The sequence below is a fragment of the Tasmannia lanceolata genome, unplaced genomic scaffold (assembly GCF_043159265.1).
Source record: "Tasmannia lanceolata isolate RefF3 unplaced genomic scaffold, GAP_Taslan_0.1 ptg000018l, whole genome shotgun sequence".
NCBI lineage: Eukaryota > Viridiplantae > Streptophyta > Magnoliopsida > Canellales > Winteraceae > Tasmannia > Tasmannia lanceolata.
In genome coordinates this window covers 50812035-50827554 of record NW_027518695.1, presented here as the reverse complement: position 1 = coordinate 50827554, position 15520 = coordinate 50812035, and positions in this window count along the sequence as shown.

Here is a 15520-nt window from a genome sequence, read left to right as displayed (position 1 = left end):
TCCCTCGGAGAAGAAAAAATTAGGTAGGATCTCAGATTTAGGTTTAGATCTAGGATTTGAGGTGGAAAATGATCTAAAGCTAATATTTCAAAAGATCAGATCTATGGCTTCAAGATTAGTAATAACAGAGAGAGGAAAACAAAAGTGATGATGAATAAAAGAAAATGAAAGAAGAAAGAAAATGGAAGAATCCACCGGTTGGAGCCTGAGCCGGAGAAATGATCGGAAAATAGAGGTGATCGGAGCAGAAAAAGTTGCCGGAAAAGGATCAAAGAAGGTGGATCAATGATCGGAGAGCTTGCCGGAGAAGGATCCTTGCCGGAGAAGAATCGGAGAGAATGCCGGAATCTTGACCGAAGAAAAAGGAATCCAATCGGAGGTTGGCGGCTCGATTAATCGGCGAGAAGAAGATGAAGGAGATCGGAGTTTTGCCGGAGATGTTGAAGATTACCGGAGCAATGGATGCGGCCGGAAGAAGAAGGATTGGCCGGAATCTTACGGATCTGGCCGGAGAAGAAGGATTGGATGGTGGAGCCGGTGGATCTGCAGAGGAGGAGGATCGGTGGTGGAGCCGGTGGATCTGCAGAGGAGGAGGATCGGTGGTGGAGATGCCGGAGAAGGCGAATTTGGACGGATTCCGACAAGAGATCTGCCGGTGAAGGAGGTAGACCGGAGGCGATGGGAAAGGAGAAGTGATGACAGGATTCCGGCAAGAGATATGCCGGAGAAGATAAAACCCAGTAGAAAACCCTCTCTCTTTCTCTTTCTCTCTCTGCGATTTTTCCCCTCTGCTACAGTAACCCCGATTTTTTTTATATATATTAAAAAGCTGTGTTGATAATGGCACTCCAAATACGGATAAAGCGTGCGGTTCGCTAAGCGCACTCCCGCTGCTTTGTCCTATTATCGGGAAAACAAAAATCGAAATTTTGCACCTCAAAGGAGCACCCCCTCTGCAGATAATTCACCCCCCTTACAGATTTGCACTACGCTCACTACTTCGATCCGTTCACTGATCAAACGTGCTCGGATCTCGATGAAATTTTACGGAGACCTGAGGGGGACTCTAACCTGGCTTAGGGTGCAATTTGGGACCCTAACTCACTGGTTTGATGAGATTGCGCACAACTAATTGCGAACCTGGGTCCGGTCAAAATGGGGTGTCTACAGGCCCCCATTGGATTGTAGGAATTTTATTGGAAAAGTTCAGAAAGGAAAAAACAATATAAAATTTCTTATTTCTTACACATAAAAAAAGATAAGGTAAACTAACCCTATTCAATTTTTCAGTTAGGGACCTTCAGTTTATGATGTTATCCCTCTAAATTAATCAGACATAATTCCCCTCTTAAATCATTGAATGAAAAAATATTTCCATAGAAATAATTTTCCATCAGAGTTATTTTCTTGCAATCCAACAAAGACAGGAATTTCTTGAAAAGGTTAGAAACGAAAAATATTCCTAAAATTTCATACTTTATTCCTACCCTATTTAATTTATTTTAGACAGATTTTCAATTTATCTAATTCCAAAAATGATTTTTTTGTTGAAGGATTTTCGAAGAGAATATTGGAAGAGATAATATTTTGCTTATTTCCTAGTTTTTTCCCTAAAATAATGGAAGGGAAATAAAAAACGCTAAAACCGATTAAATGGGTTGTGGGATAAATTTACCGATTAAATTGATTGAGGGTAAATTTGTCATATTATAATTTTTAGCGGAGAAAATTGACGTAGGTGAGTTTTAGGGACCTTTTAGCAAATATTTTCTAAAAGTAGGTCTACTAAGATAGTTTGCTTTTCTTAGGGACTAATAAGCAATTATTTTGACATGTAGGGACTAATCAGCAAAAATCCCTTGTTTTAATTATATGTGTATTTGTAGAGTAGTGGTCAAGTGGTCTCCTAGTAAAATAGGAATGAAGTGGTTCGGCTCTGTTTGGTTGCACAAAAGCCTGGCTTTTTGTATCTGCTGGTTTTACTTGAGTTTTGGGTGCCACATCATTAATACTAGTTGCAGCCTCGTGCCTTGCACAGGAATGAAAAACAATGTTTCACCTCAAAACTTCGATATAAACAATGTTACACGGGAATGAAAAACAGTGTTTCATTTAATATGAATGAACATAAATGCTTTCTTGCTTTCTTACATACAAATTAAAAAACATTACTTTAGAGTTTACCTGATCCATGCGATATTTTAATTCAGAGAATGGATTAGCAAGTCCATGATCACAGATGAATAGTTCAAATTGATCTGCCAAAATTGTATGCCTACAATAAAAGTTTGTTATTAAGGCCTTTCCAACTTGAAAAGCAAGGCTAGCATGAAATACAAAGGAATGTAGAAAATAGGAGGAGGATTTGAAAAGAAGCATAGAATAAGCACAAGTGTTATAAGCAAATGCATCACAACATACATAGTAGAAAATTCACGAAAAGCACCCGCACACATATGTATGATATGCTCTTATAAAATATAGGTACTATTTTGAGTGTCATAACAAATAGAACAACTAAGAGATAACATTTACAAACTTCAATATCAACGCAACAAAATCATCCGCAAACCTGAAACCTTCCCTGTAGAGGATATGATTATTCAATCCAAAGGAAGATTTTTTCTGGTTGAAGGATATATATAGTGGCCGAAGTCCAAACATTGTGAGAGAGGGAGACGCTTAATAGATAATTTTTTGGGATTTAAATGCTAAATTTAAGGAATATTAAAATCCATTAGATATTTTTTTTTGTGACAACTGCTAGATTAATGGACAAGTCTTTTTAAAGAAAAGTGTAAATGGCGTGATGAATCCCATATACGAATTGATGTAATTTTTATTTGAAGGATATATATCCGGTGAAGTTGAAACGTTGGCACCAACTGAGATTTAGAGCATAGTTAGCAAAACGCCATTTAAAACCGTGTTTTTTTTTTTGTTGAAAAAATCTCGTTTCATTCAGTTCCCGTATAAAACGGCGTTTTGAATAGCCCATCGTTTAAAACGGTAATTTTTTTTAAGAAATCGTATAAAACGCGAATAAAATGCGTTTGCACATTTTTTTCACTTTTTTCCTTCTTTTTTCCAAGTTTATCCTTTGCCCTTTCTTCCAAGTTTTTGCTTCATCATTCAATCCTTTCTTAGATTTTTAGGGTTTGGGAAAACAAAGAACGAAGAGAAGAGGTTTCCTAGGGTTGAAGGGATCTATTGGGAGGAGAGGAGTTCTTTGATTTTCGTTTAGGGTTTGCACAACAGAAGAGGGTTTGAGTCAAGGGGAGGTTTGTATTTTTGTTCTCGTTTTTGAGCATTTTACAGAGGAGTTTTCAATTAGGGTTTGGGAAATAAGACGGGAACGGAGAATAGAGAAGAGAGAAGAGAAGGAGGAGAACAGAGCTTCCCCTTTCCGACACCACCAACGCTGCCTCAGATCCCTTTCACCTCTGCCACCACTCCAACCGGTTCCGGCGGCCGTCACTCCCGGAAACAATCTTCATCGCCGCCGGCCATGTCCATCAAACCCCTTTCATCTTCATCCATCTCCACCGCCTCTTGTCAATCATCTCAGCCACTTCCACCTCCACCTCCACCTCCACCTCCACCTCCACCATCAAACCCTCTAGAAAAAAAGAAAAAGAAAAATAGAGGAGAAAAGAGAGACGAGACATGATCTTTTTTTAAGACAGATTCTGTTAAGGGTTTGCAATGATTTGTCGAACATGGATGTCGAGCTATCTGGATTGCTTTTCATACATGATTTACTGAAGTGGGTTTCTAAGCGTAGAGGTGCTTTTGGATATTGTTATTATTTCTCTTGTATGATGAACTGGATTTTAACCACCACTCCAACCAGTTTCGGCGGCCGTCACTCCCGACAACAATCTTCATCACCGCCGGCCATGTCCATCAAACCCCTTTCATCTTCATCCATCTCCACCGCCACTTGTCAATCATCTCAGCCACTTCCACCTCCACCTCCACCATCAAACCCTCTAGAAAATTAAAAAAAAAGAGAGGAGAAAAGAGAGATGAAACATGATATTTTTTTTAAGAGAGATCCTGTTAAGGGTTCGCAATGATTTGTCGAACATAGATGTCGAGCTATCTGGATTGCTTTTGATACATGGTTTACTGAAGTGGGTTTCTATGCGCAGAGGTGCTTTTAGATATTGTTATTATTTCTCTTGTATGATGAACATGATTTTAACAGAACTTAATCCAATATTTAGGTTTTCCTGGGTATATGTTAATCTGTGAAGGTTCTGGACTTCAAGATTGAAAGATGGTATCTCGAGGCTCGATATTTGAATATTTTATTATATATTATGATAATGTGTTTATGTTCCTCACATTGTGGCCTCATCTCATATTAGGGTTATCTTGTCTCTCGCTTTCATTTAAAAGAAAAACTTGATAGGGAGAAAAGAGAGATCTAGATCTTTTTTTTTAGGGTTTGCAAAAAGAACTGAACAGAGAAAAAGAAGAAGAGAAACCATATTCTACCTTTTTTGGAGTCACGGACACACCCGTTTTTTTGAATCCGTTTTTTTAAAAGCAAAACATATTAAACTCGTTTTTTTCATTAAACGAATTTTTGGTGTTTCCGTTTATTTGACCGTTTTATTGACTACGTTTTTTTATCCAAAACAGTATTAAACCCGAATTTTTCCTGTCCCGCTTTTTGCCGTATCACATTTTGCTAACTATGATTTAGAGGGAGAAAACAAGAAGGATACATATCCGGTGAAGTTGAAACGTTGGCACCAACTGAGATTTAAAGAGAGAAACAGGAAGGATATATATCCGGTGAAGTTGAAACGTTGGCACCCATTGAGATTTAGAGAGTGAAACGGTTCAGATAGAATTTTCTGGTAGTTAACTGCTAAATTAATGGACTATTAAAAGTCATTTTAAAGGAAAGGGCAAACGTCATTTCAGAAGAAAGAGGGTTTTACTTATATAAAAATGTTGGGCCCAACGTGCAAGACTCTATTTTACTTAGATATTATTAGATGTTCTGTTTGGTTGGCATTGAACTAATGAATCCTCCTTATCTGATGGCATGCCTCTTGTCTCCTATCAACAAATTCCAATTAAAAAACTACAAAAAGTGGTTTTTGCTTGGATTTCTCAAGGAAAGATGCTCTCTCTGTTTGAATATTGGTAATGAAACCCCTAACCACTGCTCCATGCAGTTGACAACCAAAACTACTTACTACTATTCTATAGGTAAGTTCTAGGATAATCTAAGGCTTGTCTCATTGCTGACTGAGGAAAATTCTGTAGTGGCCAAAACCTATCGCTAATAATACCCACCAATCTAGAAATACCCAAGATCATGCACAAACAAGATGGAGAAAATATATGCCAACAAACCACAACCACCAACGGGAATAAAACAAACAACCACAAGAAGACAAGAATATATGTGGTTCACCACATTGGGCTACTCCACGGACAAGGCAACACGCAATCCACTAGTTAGAACCAAGATCATAGGTAACCAGAATGCGCAAGATTTTCTCCTCTCACTTTGAGTAATAACCACCTTGATTAACCGAAAAGAAGAAGAGAAATCCTAGTTTTTGTATCACCGCAAAAACCCTCCTAGAGCCACAAGAGGACCGCGCCATAAACTTCCATAAAAAATCTTTCGGAAAAAAGCGAATGACATTTTGCAATCCTACAGGCTTAGTATATATCAGGACTATTCCAGGCCCATGCTATGCATGGGTGTAAAATATTGGACCCACCCCACCGAAACATGAGGTGCAAGAAGGGGTAGATGTAAATACCCGAAAATACCCCTTAGTAAAAATTTTGTTTCCCCTTGTTAAAGAGGGGCATTTTTGTCATTAAGTGTTAGAATTAGATTAGGGCTCTTTTAAGAAAGCCTATAAATACAACCTCTTGTGGAAATTAGGGATCTAAACAAGCCCTAGATGTTTTGTTCAGCCCCAAGAGAGGAAATTCGTGAAGGAGAAGAAGGAAATCTCAATTTGGAAGGAGAAAACACGAATCAGGGTAAAATCTATGTTTTACATAAGATTTGGCATGTGAAGAACCCTAAAACTAGGATCTAATGAAACTTGTTATTATGATCTAGATGATTAGGTTTGGTGTAAAGAATTGTATAAGAATTTAGGAATGAATTTATGGATCCCTAAGAAACTAAGAGTTGAGTTTTAGAATTCTAAGAGTCCAGGTTTGGGTTATGCCCTAAAAGCTTAGATTAAATAAGGTAAATAGATTTGAGGATTTCAGAGTGTGAAATTGGATTTTATGGATTCCTCTTATAGATACGAGTCCAACAGATCCGACCACGTGCGATTTGGAGTTCAAACGAATGAATTATGGCTGTTTTAGTGTAAAAACTGGTTCCGAGCAGGGACGGACGACAGACGAAAAATGGCAGACGTCTGACTGTGTGAAGTTGGAAAAATTGAAAAGTACCCGGATGTTTGGCGAGGCAATTTTTCCCCCCGACAGTTTAAACTTCAAAAATTCATAACTTCTTCGTTTCTTGTCCGTTTTTATGCTCTTGTAATTTACGGACATGCCGGAAACGCATACTTTCTGTTAAAAATAGTTTCAAATTTTTTTGGAGACTCTATAGTGATAATAATTCTAAAATACTGAAAAGAACCCTAGGTCGGTTTATGACTGTTTACCGATTCTTTTCCGATTGAGCACCAAAAGGTGTCTTGTGTCAGTAGGATGTTATATATGCTTGATAGGAGTGAAATCAAACTCATAGAGAATATTCATACTCTCGATCGTAGGTAACTAATGTGATTAAGAAAAGAAAAAGTTTTCTTCATCAAGGTACGTAATTTCGTACCACTTTAGTGATATGATTAGCCATTGAATGATATGCCTCTTTTATTTCGATTCTCTAATCTTTTCGAATATATGAAACCTTTGATAGTCTTAGACTTTGATTTGGGTCTTGCATGCTTACCTCTCATTAATTACAACCCATTGAATTTTGTACTCATTGATAACCTATGATTTTGTATTGAATATGTGACTCTCTCTGACGTAAGAACCTTTTGATCATTGTATACCCAATTATTTTGGAAAATCTTGTAGAACCAAAGTAAACCATAATCTTTGGAACTTTGTACGTACATTTAGACTTTTTGTATATGTGAATACCTTTTGTGGAGGTTTAGGTTATATGTGAACTATAAGGGCCCGCACCAATGGGGATTGTTCGTTGGCTTTTGGGTCCGGCTAGTGGGTGCTATTCGCTGACCCTGTCGACAGGCATATGAACTTAGAAACTAGTTTCGAACCACGGGCAGTCGGGTAAAATAACATGCTTTTTGGGATAAGCCGATGACCTTTGGGTGGTTTTGAACCTTTTCGATTGCTTTCAGTAAGCTTTGAGACTGTGTAGTTGTTAGATCAAGCAAAGGTTGCTTGAAGCATTACACCCTAGGTATCTAGTTTGGAATACCTAGTTTGTTGCCTCCAGCCCTTATATATAGAGATACACTAGGGTTATTGACTGGTTAATGGACTCTAGCCCATGTAGGCCCAATACACCGGTCCATTATCTTATTGGGCTTAAATTAGAACATAATAGGGTGTAGACACCCCATTTTGACCGGACCCAATTTCGAGTTGTTTGTGCGAAGCTTTGTCAAATCAGTGAGCTGGGGTCCCAAATTGAACCCTAGGGTAGCTTAAGGTCTCCCTTAGGTCTCCCTAAAATTTCGTCTAGATCCGAGCGCGTTTGCTCAGTGAACGAGCCAGGGCAGTGTGCGTAGTACGAATCCAAAAGGGGGGTGATTTATCCTGCAGTGGGACAAATTTTTGTGCGCCCATCAATTTCCGGAGTGCCATTATCAGCAGCTTTTCAAAGGTTATAAAAAAAACAAAAAAAAAGGGGAGGATTCTTCGTTTTGCAGAAAAAAGAACAGAGAGAGAGAGAGAGAGAGAGAGAGAGAGAGCGAGAGCAGAGGGGATCCGGTCACTTCTCAGCCACCACAAAAGAACAGAGAGAGGGAGAGAAGAAGGAAAAACCCAGATCTCAAAACCTTACCCTTATTCCACATTTTCCGATCATCTTCCCCAAGGTTCGGCCATATTCCAACCGAAATCCGGTCATAATATCTTCTTTGTTTCTTCCCTAGATCTAAACTCATTCCGTCACTTCTCAGCCACCACAACCTCTCTTCTCCGACCGTTTCTCCGGTTCAAGCTCCGGCTGAAACTCCGGTTAGTTTATTTTTGAAATTTTCCTCTTCGATTTTCTTTTATTCATCATCTTCTCCACAGAAAATCTCAGATCTGATCTCAGATCTGAGGAGTGAGAGGGAAAAAAGGGTTTGCAGAGAGGCTTTGAGAGAGAGAGAGAGAGAGAGACCAATCCGGCCATTGCAACCCTAAAACCGATGGAATTCATTGATTCTTTCTCTCTTAACCTAGATCTGATCTTTTTCCCTACCAGATCCATTATCACCACCACCTCTAATTTTTAGATCTGGTTATTTACCCCATAAATCGGGTCATTTACCTCATAGATCTGTTAAACCTCCATTAAAACCGACCATGTCACCGGAGTTTCAACCGTCTCACCGATTCTTATCTTCTCCGGCAAGATCCGTTATCTCTTTTGCTGGAAATCCTAAGTCCATGTTTTCAAATCTCAGATCGAAGCCCTATTTCAACTTAAAACTCATTTTCGGCACTGTGAGCTTTAGATTGGTTGTTGAAACCCTAACTGCGAAGAAAAAGTAGAAAAGATTGTTGATCTCTATTTGACAAATTTGTTCGAGCACTCAGTTCTCTTCTCTGAAAGCTATTGCATGAAGAGCAGAAGAGGCATATTGGATCAGAGCATTTCCGAGGTTGAAATAGAAAGGTAAAAGAAGCATCAAGGGCGAAATGGAATTTGTATAGTCATGAAGAATTGTGGTTTCCATGTTCAGATAAGTAGCTTTTACCAGCATGTTTTCTTGTTTTCATGCATATTTCCATATGGATTTAGACCTCTTATATTCAGAGCATCTGCAATGTATATTTCAATTACAATTCAGCCCTGTTTCGGACACAGTCCAGTTCATCAATTCTGCCCTGTTTTGGTATGGGTTCAGCATATTTTCTGCACAATAGTTCGGCCCTTTGCACATTAATAGCACTGTATGTATTAGTGATGGCACCAAGTCAATCCTCTTCACATCAGTAGCATTGCATATAATGGCAAGTTCAATCATGAATATGTCCATGTTTTTGGGACCTTTCACTGTTTTGGCTATGTAGGGTCAGTACTTCATAGGAGAAAATAAGGAGAAGTGGTTGGGATATTTCTGTTGTGGATGACTTTTGGTTTGAACTATAACCTTGCATAAATATATAATCCCCACCTCGTATGAATAAATAATTTTGTCATATGATTCATGATATGGACAATGGTTTGTTCGGGGATTCTTTGTGGTGTTGTCTTTGGTGCATAATGTGTGAGAATGCTTGTAGCTGTGGTCTAATCAAGTAAGAATCTTGGGTTGTAGTTATAGCTCCCTATGTTTAAATTCCCTATCATGGCAATGGCCCAGCTTGCTTATGAAAAATTAGGAGGAGGAGACCATGTCTCGAATCTAGGGTCAAATGACGTTAAGTTGATCATTTGAAGTGACTGTGCTGGTGCTTTTGCATGAGAATATAGCATAAGGATGTTATGACATTCTGAATGGTTTATTTTTCTTTTGACTTCTTATGAAATTAGAAAGTAGTAATTAGAGTGTTGCTATTTGTTTTTATGATAGGGTCTAACCTGTAGTTCCCTTCCATTGCAAAGGGGCGATGAAGGCGCTAGCCCAAGCCCATCCTTAGGGGACTTGCTCAGTCCAAGTAGGGCTCCCCTCCTTTGTATAGTAGACTTTAATAGTCTTTTAGGCACCGATAGAAATTAGACCCCTACTAGGAGACATGCTGTGTCTCATTAGGCCATGCTCCCTTGAAGACAATCCTCATTTAGAACCTACCCTCGGGGAGATCACCTTGATTTTGATAGATAGTGTACCCGCAGGAGGCATGCCTTGCCTCATTTCTAGAGTTCTTCTCCAAGTTGTATCCCAACTTGTACCCTTGCTAGTTGAAGACCAACTTGGTCTGTTAGTTGCCTTTGTCTTTAATCATTGCCAGGACAATGATGGAAGTACTGGGAGCCTTTCTTAGGAGACTTAATTAGTCTCGTTAGCACTCTCCTTTCAGGTGATTTTATTAGAGAGTCTTTGACTCACTCATCTTTTAGTTGGTGTTATTAGAGAGTCTTTGACTCATTTATCCTTTTTATTGTTATTATTAGGGAGTCCTTGGCTCATGTGTCCCTTTAGGAGTATTATTAGAGAGTCTTTGACTCATTAGTCTTTGACGCTTTCGTCTCTTAGTTGGTATTATCGGAGAGTCTTTGACTCATTCATCTTTTCGTGGTATTGTTAGGGAGCCTCAGTCTCAGTTGTGCTCCTTCCTTGGTATTATCTGTTAGGAGTTTCTCCTTATTGTTGTCGTCGTTCCTCTTTGCTAGAGACTAGCACAGTCTCATTAGAGCTATTCTTGTTTGTGATCTTAGATCATTCCCTCGTCTTTGGCGTTAGTTTATCTGGTTTAGGGGTTTCCCCTGTTAGCCCTAGGGTTCAGCCCTAGGGTTTTGCTTTGTGTATTCCCTTAGGTCTTTGACCAAAAGGGTGAAAACTTTTTAAAAACTTCAAAAACATTGGAAAAAATTTTAAAATCCAAAAACATTGAATATTTTAAAACTCAAAAACATTAGAAATTTAAAACATAAAAAACATTTGAAAATTTTTAAAGCCATTAAATCATGTTGAGTGTTTTAGAAGTAGTAATTAGGAGAGTTCGTTTCGAACTACGTTGGCTTGATTCTCTTCCACGAGGTACGTAGTGCAGCTTGGGATTTATATCCCAAGTCCAGCCAAACTTTTGTAAATAGCATTTTAAATCTTTTTGGAATAAGCTACATTTAAAACCTCATTTTCAAAAGATCTTCCTCTAGAGTTAGGAGTTTCTCCTAGAGAGAGTTTTAGAGTTAGGATTTTTCTTTTGATAAGGTGTTTGATTGTTTATTTGTTGTGTGCTTGTTTTAGAGTTAGGGGTCTGTCCTAGAGTTATAGGAGCGCCTCCGTCCGGTCAGTCGGCGATCCACATCGCCGAGTGATGACTAGAATAGGATACGCTAGTCCACCCTTTGTTTTTCTTAGGAAGGACAGCCTAGTTACACATAGGTTGTAGGAACCACCTGCATTAGCTTAGGGCTAATCTGTTTTTTAGTTAGGGCATATAGGGTGTCCTAAAATCCACAATTCACTGGAATTTAAATAATCGTACAAGAAACTTTAATAACTAGTCCGGTATTTTAGATCGAGTCTAGGATAGAGGGCTAGGTGTCTTAGGCGTCATAGCTTAGAATAGGCGCGAAGAACTACGTTGCCTTGATTCTCGTGGAGGCGGGGATACGTAGGCTTCCTTGGATGAATACCAGACCATCCGAGGACTCGGGCTAATGTTTTAGACTCTTAGGATTTATTGTGCTGTGATTATATGTTTTGATGTGTTTTCTTACTTTATCGTACTGATCCTATACCTTTAGCTATAGCTTGCATGTGTTTGCACATCAGAACTTAGACACCCATTAGGCATGTCACTCATAACCTAGCTATGCTTAGATGACACACCTTTCATTTTATTTTATGTGTTTATTATCTCTATCCTCAGGAAATGCATGCTTAGGTAGACGATTCCTGAGGATTGTTCCCATTTCACATGATTTTCACCCAAACTTCTTTGGAGTTAATAATGAATGGCATAAGAGACCAAGTGCTTGCACTCAGACGAATTGGGGGTGCTCTCAGACCTTCCCCATTCGTAACCAGGCACGAACCCATATATATTTCTGGTTATCCATTGCACAGAGGATTTGATTTTAGGGTTCCATGGCATATCCATGGATGGCGACTCTGAGTTTATTTTAGGTATGTCTCGATTTCGAGCCTTGGCTCCGGATCAAGACATATCTCTTTCTTTTTATATCGCCACTCGTGCTATGCTATGAGGGTGGCATCTGTTTTGAGAGTTCCTTAGTAGAGCTCTCCATTCATGTGGATGATCCAGAGGGTGTTAGGGACCAGTTCCCTCACCGCCGTCCTCGGATCGGGGTCTACAGGCTGGCGACTCTGCTGGGGAGTGTGGACCCCGATCCGAGGACGGTGGGGGAACGAATCCCTACATCCTCTAAGATTTACACAACGTGAAGGAGAGCTCTGCCAAGGAACTCTTGAAACGGATGCCACCCTCACAGCATAGCATGAGTGGCGATATAAAAAGAAAGAGATACATCCTGATCCGGCGCCAGGGCTCGAAACCAAGATATATCTAAAAATAACTCAGAGTCGCCATCCATGGACACGCCATGGAACCAAAACAAATGCTCTGTTTGCAATGGATAACCAGAGATACAAAAGGTCCGTGCCTGATGACGAATGGAGAAGGCCCGAAGAGCGCCCCCAATTCGCCCGAGTGCGAACACTTGGTCTCTTATGCCATTTATTATTAACCTTGAAGAGTTTCAAGCAAAAAGCATATGAAATGGGAACACGCATCTCCGAGAAAACGTCTATCTTATCATGCATGTGTCGGAGATGAAAATAAGCACACACAAAAGAACCGAAATAAATGTCACCTAATGATAACTAGGTTATGAGTGACATGCCTAACAGGTGTCTAAGTTCTGGTGGACAAACACATGCATGCTACAGCTACAGGTATAAGGTCTGCGCATGAAAGTAAGAAAACATAGCAAAACACACAACATAACAAAACAACAAATCCTAAGACTCTAAACGATTTAGCCCGAGTCCTCGGATGGTCTGATGTTCATCCAAAGAAGCCTACGTATCCCCGCCTCCACGAGAATCAAGGCAACGTAGTTCTTCGCACCTATTCTAAGCTAGGATGCCTAAGACACCTAGACCTCTATCTTAGACTCGATCTAAAAGACCGGACAAATTATTAAAATTTATTGTACGATTATTTAAATTCCAGTAAATTGTGGATTTTAGGACACCCTATATGCCCTAACTAAATGCAGATTAGCCCTAGGCTAATGCAGGTGATTCCTACAACCTATGTGTAACTAGGCTGTGCGTTCTAAGGAAAACAATGGGATCACTAGCGCATCCTAGACCTAGTCATCAGTCGGCGATGTGAATCGTCAACTGACCGGACGGAGGCGTAACAAACCCCTAACTCTAACACAAACACAAACAAAACACACAACAATCAAACAACACACCAAGGACGAAACTCCTAACTCTAAAACCCTCTATCTAGGACAAACTCCTAACTCTAGAGGAAGATCTTCTTGGAAACAAGTTTATGAAATATTTTTGTACTTTTTAAAGAGTTTGAATGATTTATTTACAAAGGTTTGGCTGGACCTGGGATAAGAATCTCAAGCTGCACTACGTACCTCGTGAAAGAGGATCAAGCCAACGTAGTTTGAAAATCGAACTCTCCTACTACACTCTAACACTCCAAATGATTTAAGGGTTTTAATATTTTTCAAATGTTTTTGATATTTTTTAAGTTTTTTTCAAATATGTTTGAGTTTCAAATTTCTGATATTTTTGGATTTTAAAGCTTTTTTAATGCTCTGAACCTTTAAATGTTTTCAATCTTAAAGGGAACACGCAAGTAACACCACAAACTAGGGCAAAGCCCTAAATCTAAAGGGGAAACCCCAAATAAGCAACTAGCGTCTCAAAGAGACAAACCACAACAAGAAAGATTGCGCCCCAAGAACAGAGAAAACAATCTAAGATCCCAAGCAGGGAAGGCTCTATATGACTGAGTTAGTCTCAAACGGAAATACTCCTAACTAATAATAGTAGGGAGGGAGTACAAATGAGTCAGAGACTCTCTAATAACACTACCAAGTCAAAGACTCGCTCTAAAAGAGGAGGCAACTCTAACATGAGGCTAGGTAAGCCTCCTAAAGGGGAAACTCCCTATATGAGACAAGGCTTGTCTCCGAGACACAAATGACGCAAACAAGGGTTTTGATGAGACTGGGCAAGTCTCCTATATACAAAGGAGGGGAGCTCTACTCGGACTGAGCAAGTCCCCTAAGGATGGGCTTGGGCTAGCGCCTTCATCGCCCTAATCTGAGAGGGAGATTTTTGAAAACCCATGGAAAGATCAAATGCTGGAGACAATCCAAAACTCTGATGAAAATCACGCATACGGGAAGAGGCTCAGAAACGAGACTCAGATATCAACACAAAACCTGAGGGGAGAGCAGGAGAAGAAGAGAAGAGTGGGGCTCTGAGCGCGCGGGCTAATGTCCTTATAGAAACATGGGGATATAGACACCAATTTTCAAGAAAAGAGACATTTCCATCAAATATATGTTAAGAGCCTCAAATCCAAACCAAACTAAAGTAAAGAATTAAGCCCCTCCTCACAGATCAAAGATCCAAAGCAAGATGAAACTAGTCCCAAAAAACCTATTCGAGAATCATATATTCAACAACAGATGGTTTGATTGATATTATTTCCTGCGAAAGTTAAGGAGAATTGCTTGGGAAGACAAGGTAACCATGGGACAACTCTCATACACTACTGATCATGACCATCATGCCTTGAACAAAACACTCAACAACTGTAAGATCTAAAGACCATCAGGCATAGTTACTATCACAACATCATCACTATCGATCCTCAAGATGAACTTAATAAAGTAATATCCAGGAAAAATTATGATTTTTCAAAGAAAACAATCATAGACCAATCAGTGAAGGGAAACATGCGATCCATTTTTCATTCACTCACATCATTTGGTGATAACAACATGCTTTTTATTTTTAGCTTTCACAAGAAAAGGCATTCAACCCACTATGTTCTGAGGCCATTACAAATCCAAAACAAAAATATATATTTTTTCAGTAATATCATATCCACATGGATTTTTTTAAATCTTCCAAGAAAACAAAAATACAAATGATAGATCTAACAGGGGAATAACCATACAAATGACAACACACCCTATCATCTGATAATTCAAACATTTATTCCTTCGATATGAGGTAAAGAAACGAGATCAAATAATGAACACAATCAAACCCTCGACATGGGGTCTCCTGTGAAATCAGATGATACTTGTATCATCTGATTTCCTACATCAATTAGGCATACATCACCTCACCCTCCATTCACCACAGAAACTTATATTTTCTTCTTGCATTCAAAGATAAAATTAGCATCCAAACCCACGAATCAATGCCATATTCTGAGAGAATTAGAGCAGACAAATTTGAAGGTTTCAGCAATACAAGATGGTAGAAATGTTACCTGTTACCGAAGGCTTCAGAAATTTCTGAACCAGATCCAAGAACAACTCACAATTCCAACTCTATAGTAGCGCGAAGATGAAATGCCAAAATGGAAGCTCCTCTTGAACTCTTGCAGCTTTTGTGGTGATTCTCCTTATCTTCTTCCT